The following is an 8,734-nucleotide window of genomic DNA, read 5'->3' as shown; positions in this document are numbered from 1 at the left end:
CACCATACGTAGTTATTACAATATTATTGATTATATTCCCTGTGCTGTACTTTACATCCCAATGACTGTTTTGTAACTACTGGTTTGTACTTCTTCTTTAATAATGCAAAAATAGGTTTATTTGTACACACACCAATGAAGGAAAGCAGTCCTCTGTCAAATAGAGTAGATCAAGATTCTTAAGTAGCTGATTTTGGGACGTATTACAATGGGAAGACTTGCTTTGCTGCCTCCAGATGTTAGGTCTATTTACCTAATGCATCAGCAGGCTTTTTAAATGGGTTTTCTTGCTCCTGGGCCTGGCTTTCTAATTCTTTACGATATCCTAGCTAGAATTGCAGGTGGTTTGTGTTACTCTTCTGTTCATCCAGGTACTAGTACTTTCCATGAAGCATAAGACATCATATTCATTTTTTGGCAGACGTTGTGGTCTTCAGGTCTAGCAGGAGCTTGGTTAACTGGTTCTCCAATTCCAGGGCTGACTCTAGAGCTTGTATGCTGGTTTGCCAGTTATTTATCTCAGGCTTCTTAAACATTGGAACATTGGAACATATGAGAGTAAACATTTTACTCTCATATCCTCTTAGATATCTTAGGAATGGCTTTCCATTTTCCCTTTTCACCTCAGCTTGGTCTTCAAAGAATGAGGCAAAAAGAGATTGTACTGAGTCTCCAATGGAATCCTAGGCCATCTACACTGATAAAAGACAAAGATGCTAATTGACCTTACCTTCGCTACGCTCATCAGCCAATCAGAAGAGTATGCAAATTAACCCAACAAAGATGGCTGTTAAATTTGCATACTGCAGGCAGATCCCACTGCGCTGTCCTGCGCGGGTGGCAGCGCGATCCCCAGCCGCCGCCCACCCCAGCAAGGGATCCGGGCCTGCCGTGTGCCACTGCGGGAGATGGGGCAGGCACTGCGGGATCGGGTGTGCCATCTGCCACCAGGGGAGCAGGCCTAAGCCAGCAGGTGGTTATCTCCCAAGGGGTCCCAGACTGTGAGAGGGCACAGGTTGGGCTGAGAGACCCCCCCCCCAAGCCAGTGCACAAATTTTTGTGGACTGGGCTTCTAGTAAATAAATAAGCATCACTGATATGCAGCTCATAAGATGCCACGTGATTAATAGTAACACTCCACTCTTCAGAAAGCTGCCATCCCAGCTTTAGAGAAAACCAGGCATAAACAGTGCTCAGTTTGTAGTTCTTAATCCCTTCATCTTTTTCACCCATTCCCCAATCACCCTCCCATTTGGCAGCTGTCAAATGTTCTCTGTATCTATGAGTCTGTTTCTGTTCTGCTTGTTCATTTATATTGTTTTTCAGATGCCACGTATAAGTGAGATCATATGACATTTGTCTTTCTCTGTCTGACTTATTTCACTCAGCACAATACCCTCGAGGCCCATCCAAGTTGTTGCAGATGTCAAGACTTCATCTTTTCTTTATGGCTGAGCCATATTTCATTTGTATATACAGTATGCACCACTTCTTTATCCGCTTGTCTAATGACAGACACTTAGGTTGCTTCTATATCTTGGTTATATTATAAGTAATGCTGCAATGAACATGTGGATGCATATGTCTTTTCAATTTAGTGTTTTGGGTTTCTTTGGATAAATAACCAGAAATAGAATTGCTGGGTCCTTTGTTGTCTCTTGTTTTAGCCATTGTTATGAAGTCTATTTTGTCTGGTATGAGTATTGCTACCCCAACTTTTTGTTTGTTTCCATTTTCATGAATTAGTAAAGATAACATCTTGATCTAAGTTATGCTTCAGCACCTGAGCCCCAAGGTGGAAGGACCCCCTGGCTACTTTTCCATGAGAGTGGACAGAGGGACACCAGAACAGACATCAGAGCTGTCCTGAAGACCTAAAGAAGTGACTCATTACCCTTACCTCACCTCCAACCAATCAACTTCCAGCAAAAACCCCTGGCCCTAACCCATGGTGTCTTCTGATTTTGCCCTGCATAATCTGAAACCTACACGCCAATGGGGAGTTTGGGCTCTTGAGCATTAGCTTCCTGTACTCCTGGGTGGCTCCACTCATCATTACAATAGTAAATCTTTCTCATTGAAACTCTTGGTGTTTAGTGTTTGGCTCTGCCAGCGCCAGGTGGATGGACTTTTTTGTTCTATAACAAGAGGAGGAGCACTGGAACCAGAGCCCACAAGTTCTTGTGGGGAACCTACCACAACACAAGTCCTGCTGCAGAGTGCAGGGACTGAGGAGTTGGCACCAACTTTTCCGTTAACTGCTCTACTCCCACCATACAGAATGACATCTAGCATGCGACACATGATTGCCATATATACTGACAGAATGATGGAAGAACCTGCCTGAGCCTTCCTTTAGTCAGTGAAGCCCGTCTATGAGCATGGTCCTGAAAACCTAAGGAAATGATAACACTCCATTCAAAGCATAAGGAAGATTACCTAAATCTGTGCGTGATTTATGGTGATGAAGGCCTCCAATAAAACAGAAAGAAACTAGTCTTTTCATTAAACTTTTGTCTTTTACAGAATTTCTTTGGGTAACTTTTAAGCATCACTATGCTATGGAAATTCCATAATGTTCTGACTTTAGTGTAAGGAGATCACAAGCATTAATTCAAGTTTTGCTTACAGGTGGTGCTAATCTTTGTGTGTCTTTTTTAAAACTTCATCACTAAATGGATTTGCTCTGAATCATTTACAAATACTGGTAGGTCTCTTTGTGATCTTGACCCAATGGTAAGCTGAGGTAATTGTGGCTAAAAGGATAGTTTCAGGTCAAGCCATGTAGTTGTTTCACTTTTTAAAATTTCATATTTATGACCTGGGTGGTGTTGCTCCGTGGTTGAGTACTGACTCATGCACCAAGAGGTCACCAGTTCGATTCCCAGTCAGAGCACATGCCTGGTTGCGGGTTCAATCCCCAGTGAAGGGAGGGAGACGTGCAGGAGGCAGCTGATCGATGTTTCTCTCTCATCGATGTTGCTATCTCTCTATCCTTCCCCCTTTCTCTCTCTCTAAAAAGATTGATAAAAACATATATTCTTAAAATTTCATATTTATGGATATCGAATTAATGATCATGATCTCCTTATAGTGAATTCTGACTAATAGAGCTAAAATACCCAATTAGTCCATACAAAAATTAGCACAAACTAAATCGTGACTTTAATAATTGGAGAAATGAATGAGCACATCTATTGGCTGATATTTATCTCTTTGATTAATCACAATGAAATTGAGCTAAGCGTTTCTTGAGAACTCTGTATTGCCAAGGCCACAGATCATTTCACTTGCAGTTCTTGGAATCACCTCTCCATGAAGACTTCTTAGACTAAACAAATCTATACCAGCCTCACTCTACCTGATCATAAAACCTCCAGAGCCTGTGTGTGCCTCATGCTCCCAACACAGCTGTCTGGCTGGCAAAGAGGCACCCTCCACTCTGTACAAGAGATTAGGTGCCAGCAGCCTTTGTATCACCTCTTGCTAGTGCTACTCAATTGAATGCTGAAGATGTCACATGAACCTGGGCCCAGGTGAAAGACAGGTCCTGGCCAGGCCACCAGAGCCTGGTACTTCAGTACTCAGTTTTGCTTATAGGTCAGCAGCATTAGTCTCATCTTGCCTCACTTCTCTTCTAATTCCCAAGCCACCCAGGTCATCTATCACCAGAAAGATTCTTATCCCCATAGGGTTTTGTCACCTAATGCCATGGCTTTCACACTTTTTCACTCCAACTTACAGTAAGGAATGAATTTTATGTATATATCTTGTACACACACATACATGCACTCACACAAACAAAAATGACAAAACATGTTTATCTAAAGTTTCAGATATGCTCTTACATTTTCTTTTTTTTTAATCCTCACTGAGGATATTTTTCCATTGATTTTTAAAGAAAGTGGAAGAGAGAGGGAAAGATAGAGAGAAACTTCAATGTGAGAGAAACACATCGATTGGTTGCCTCCTGCACAAGCCCCAACCAGGGCCCAGGCAGGGAAAGAGCCTGCAACCGAGGTACCTGCCCTTGACTGGAATCAAACCCAGACCCTTTGATCCACAGGCCGAGGCTCTATCCACTGAGCCAATCCAGCTAGGGTGCTTACATTTTCTATTCTATTAGATATATTCTTTCACATTTTTGAAGCTCAATCGTGTTGACTAAATTGATTCATAACCTACTAAGTTCCCTTCTTGCTATACCTGAAACCTGGATTTCTCCTAAGGACACTGTTTCCACTCTATTTCTCTTAGAGACTTTTTTCTGCCACTCTTCATGTATCACACTCCTTCTGATCCTGCCATGATCTTTCTTCCATCTTCCTGCCGACCTCCCAGCTCCTTTGACTTGCATTCCAATAGCTTTTGTCATCAGCCATTCTTCCTTATTACTGTCATCTACCAGTCTCCCCATGTCTCCCCTCATTTATTATGACTTGGCTCCCAAGACACTGTCTTTCTCTTCAAAAGTACTCTTGCATTATTCAAAGTCATTTCAACATCCAAGTCAACACTTTGACAGCTCAGGTTCTTGCTATCTTCATGTCATGTAATCTCTCCTGTTCTCATCAAGAACTGTACCACCTATCTCCTACTCATTACTCTCCTCCCCTCCAGCTGGTCATGTACTCTAATACACCAACATTTTCAACTCCAGTGGGACCTTAACTCTTTAATACTTCTCTGTCAGTTACTCCTGCATGTCCTTCTCCGGAGCAGATTCTGTGGTATAGATCCTTGACTTCCTTCTCCTCCATTATAATTGCCTATATAATTGGTGCAGGACTCGGGAAGCTCTGGTTAGCCCTAGATTTCTGCCTTCTTTGAACTGCCATCTTAGCAGCTGAATGTGTCTTTAAAAAAGCATATACCAGAGGCTTCCTATGAGGAGCAAGGGGTCCCAGACCCACAACAGACCCCTCAGCCAAGGGTTCCAGTGCCAGGAAGAGAAGTATTGTGGCTAAGTGACACGGAGGCTGCCATCATCCCAGCAGTTCCTCTTAAAGGAACAGTGCAAAGACTTACTCGGACTTGCTCCTTCTGAGCTCCAGTGCTGGGGCAGCAGCTTGGGGGGATCCAGGAACATATGGGAGGAACTGGGTTTCTGGCATCAGAGCAAGAACTCAGGGGCAGTTTTCTCCCAGACAGGAGTGCTCACAGGGTTCATTGTTCCTATGCTGAGCTCTCCCACATCACAGAGCTGACTGGCAGGCCCCATATCTGACTCTGCATCAACCTGGAGCACTCTGGTGGTTCCCTGAGACCCCACCCCACACAATTTGCAACCCCACCCAAGCTGTTTTCAGCAGCTTTTCCATATGAATGGCCTGTCCTGGCTCAGGCTTCAGACTTTCCTAAAATCTCTCAAACAAGTAGCAGCTGGCATCAGTGTGCCCCATATCCTCAATAAGAGACCCAAGGACCGACACTAGCAGCAGCCTGCCTTGCTTTATAGCTTGGCCTCTCCTGGGTACCTCCAAGCCCAACATAAGTAGCAGCCATCTTCAGATTGCTCTGTAGCTCCTGACAGGTGGCCCAAGGCAGTGACTGACTTTGTACCTCCCCGGAGGACCCAGAGCCAGTGCACCCAGTTCTGATGCCAGAAATCCAGTTCCTCCCAGCCATACTAGCTTACAACTCTACACATTCACAAGTGACACACTCAAGGGAAGACTCAGTGAACACCAAAGCCCTACTGAAACAACTACTGCTCCATAGGGGTGTCTTCTGCACAGCAGCTCTTCCACTGCAGTCACAGCTGGTCCTCACAGCCAATTGGGCTGGAGGTCAATTCCTCCCAACGACACCAATAGTAATCAAGGCTCAACTACAATAAGACTATGAACACAGCCCACACAGGGGCACACCTAGAGTGCTCAGCTCACGTGACTGAGCCACTGGGCCCTACAGGACACCTACTACACAAGGCCATGCTACCAATTCCAGGAGACATAGTAACTCTACCTAATACATAGAAACAAATAAAGGGAAGCAGACAAAATGCAGAGACAAAGAAACATGTCATAAATGAAAGAACAGAAGAAATCTCCAGAAAAAGAAGTAAATAAAATGGAAGCAAAACAAATTACTAGATACAGAGTTCAAAACAATGGTTATAATGATGCTCAAGGGTCTTAATGAGAGCTTTAAGGAACTTAATGAGAATTTAAAGGATCTTAGTGAGAATATCAAAGACATGAAAAAGGACCAGTCAGAAATTAAGTCTACACTAATTGAAATAAAGAATAAATTTACACCAGAGAACCAAGATGGCAGCATAGGTAAACACCTGAATTTGCTGCTGCGTACAACCACATTAAAACTACAACTAAAAGACAAAACGAATATCATCCAGAACCACAGGAAGGCTGGCTGAGTGGAAATTCTACAACTAGAAGAAAAGAGAAAAGCGCATTGAGTCCAGTAGGAGGTGCAGAGGTGTGGAAGTGCGGAGGCATGGAGGCGCGCGTGAAAGGGGCTGGCAGCTGGGTACACTGTTGTCTTTTTCAATCAGGAGGGAGAAACAAGCTCCTGACTGCTCTGAACTCCAGTTCCCAGTGAGAATCTGGGGACCCAGACTTATACGAAGAGAAACTGGACTGTCTGGCATCTGGCCGGAACATGAAGGCGGCTTTCTCGCAGACATGTTTGCAGCGGTCATTGTTCCTACACGGGGGCCGCGGGACACAGATCCCGGCACCTTTCCAAGGCAGAGCAAATTGGCAGCCATTGCGGTTTGCTCTGCCCTGGTGAGTCCCTGAGACCCCGCCCCAACCCAATTTACAACCCTATCCAAGCTATGCACAGAGGATTTTGTATATGAATGGGATGGCCTTTCTCCACCTAAAAACCTAGGCAGATTCAGTGAGTACCAAAGTGCCACTGAAGCAAGTCCTGCCCCATAAGGGTGTCTCCAGCACAGAAGTTCTCCCATTGTAGACACAACTGGTCCTCACAGCCAATTGGCCTGGAGGTCAATTCCACCAGTGATACCAACAGCAACCAAGGCTTAACTGCAACAAGACTGTGCACTCAGCCCACAAAGGGGTGCACCAAGAGTGTCCACCTCAGGTAATTAGGAAGGCTGAGCCACTGGGCCCTATAGGATACCTAGCACAGAAAGCCACTCTATCAACACAGGGAAGCAGTCAAAATGCAGAGACAAAGAAACAGGTCACAAGTGAAAGAAATGGAGGAAAGCAAACTACTGGATATAGAGGTCAAAATCACGGTTATAAGGTTACTCAAGAATCTTCTAGAGACGTGGTGGCTGGGCCCGGGGAAAATGGCGGCTTCTGGAGAGAGCGGGGCTTCGGCCGGCGGAGGCAGTATGGAGGAGGCATTTATGACCTTCTAGCGAGGTGAAAAAAATAGAGAAAAGAGATTCAGTTCTAACATCCAAAAGTCAGATTGAAAGGTTGACCCGTCCTGGTTCATCCTACTTCAATTTGAACCCATTTGAGGTTCTTCAGATAGATCCTGAAGTGACAGATGAAGAAATAAAAAAGAGGTTTCAGCAGTTATCCATCTTGGTGCATCCTGACAAAACTCAAGATGATGCTGACAGAGCACAAAAGGCATTTGAAGCTGTGGACAAAGCTTACAAGTTGCTACTGGATCAGGAACAAAAGAAGAGGGCCCTGGATGTAATTCAGGCAGGAAAAGAATATGTGGAACACACTGTGAAAGAGCGAAAAAAGCAATTAAAGAAGGAAGGAAAACTACAAATGTAGAGGAGGATGATCCAGAGCTGTTCAAACAAGCAGTATACAAACAGATCATGAAACTCTTTGCTGAGCTGGAAATTAAAAGGAAGGAGAGAGAAGCCAAAGAGATGCATGAAAGGAAGCGACAAAGGGAAGAAGAAGTTGAAGCTCAAGAAAAAGCCAAACGCGAAAGGGAGTGGCAGAAAAACTTTGAGGAAAGTCGAGATGGTCGTGTGGACAGCAATACAAAGGGGAAGAAAGAGAAGAAAAATCGGACCTTCCTGAGACCACCGAAAGTCAAAATGGAGCAGCGAGAGTGACGCCTGGGCCACAGCCACGGACCTTCCCCCACTGTCTCCCCACCTGCTCTGAAGGACTCATTCTTTCCTCCCATTTCCTCCCCCCAACATAGAATAGTATTTGCTTTTTAGGCCATTTTGTTTTCAATACAATTTAATATCAATCAGAGTAATTCTTTTGTACATTGAAATGAGGGGCTTGGTTTAAAAAGAAACCTTCCTCCAGCCCTTACCCCTAGGCCAACCAAGATTGGAAGGTGCCACCGCTGGTGCTGACTTCTCCACCCTGTAACTTAATGTTTTGTACTGAATTGTCATGGTTAGAGACTTCGTGTAGAGTTTGTGGAAATCATCCAATTAAACATATTGCTTAAAAAAAAAAAGAATCTTCTAGAAACCTCTGAGGAATATAGTGAGACCCTCAAGGATATGAAAAAGGACCTATTAGAAACTAAGCATACACTGACTGAAATAAAGAATAATATACAGTGATTCAACAGTAGACTCGAGGATCCCAAGAATCAAGTCAAATATTTGAAATACGAGGAAGCAAAAAACACCCAACCGGAAAAGCAAAAAGAAAAAATATCCAAAAATATGAAGATAGTGTAAGGAGCCCCTGGGACAACTTCAAGCGTACCAACATCTTAATTATGGGGGTGCCAGAAGAAGAGAGCGAGCAAGATACTGAAAACCTATTTGAAGAAATAATGACAGAAAACTTCC

General features: G+C 44.1%; 1 pseudogene; it reads left to right on the top strand.

Annotated features, from left to right (window-relative positions):
* The first annotated feature begins 7,281 nt into the window (after positions 1-7,281).
* On the top strand, positions 7,282-8,336 carry LOC132228119 (dnaJ homolog subfamily C member 8-like; annotated as a pseudogene).
* The last annotated feature ends 398 nt before the right edge of the window (positions 8,337-8,734 follow it).

Source organism: Myotis daubentonii, chromosome 2 (genome assembly GCF_963259705.1).
Source record: "Myotis daubentonii chromosome 2, mMyoDau2.1, whole genome shotgun sequence".
Classification (NCBI taxonomy): domain Eukaryota; kingdom Metazoa; phylum Chordata; class Mammalia; order Chiroptera; family Vespertilionidae; genus Myotis; species Myotis daubentonii.
Note: the sequence above shows the minus strand (reverse complement) of the source record. Positions and strands in the feature narration are given on the sequence as shown.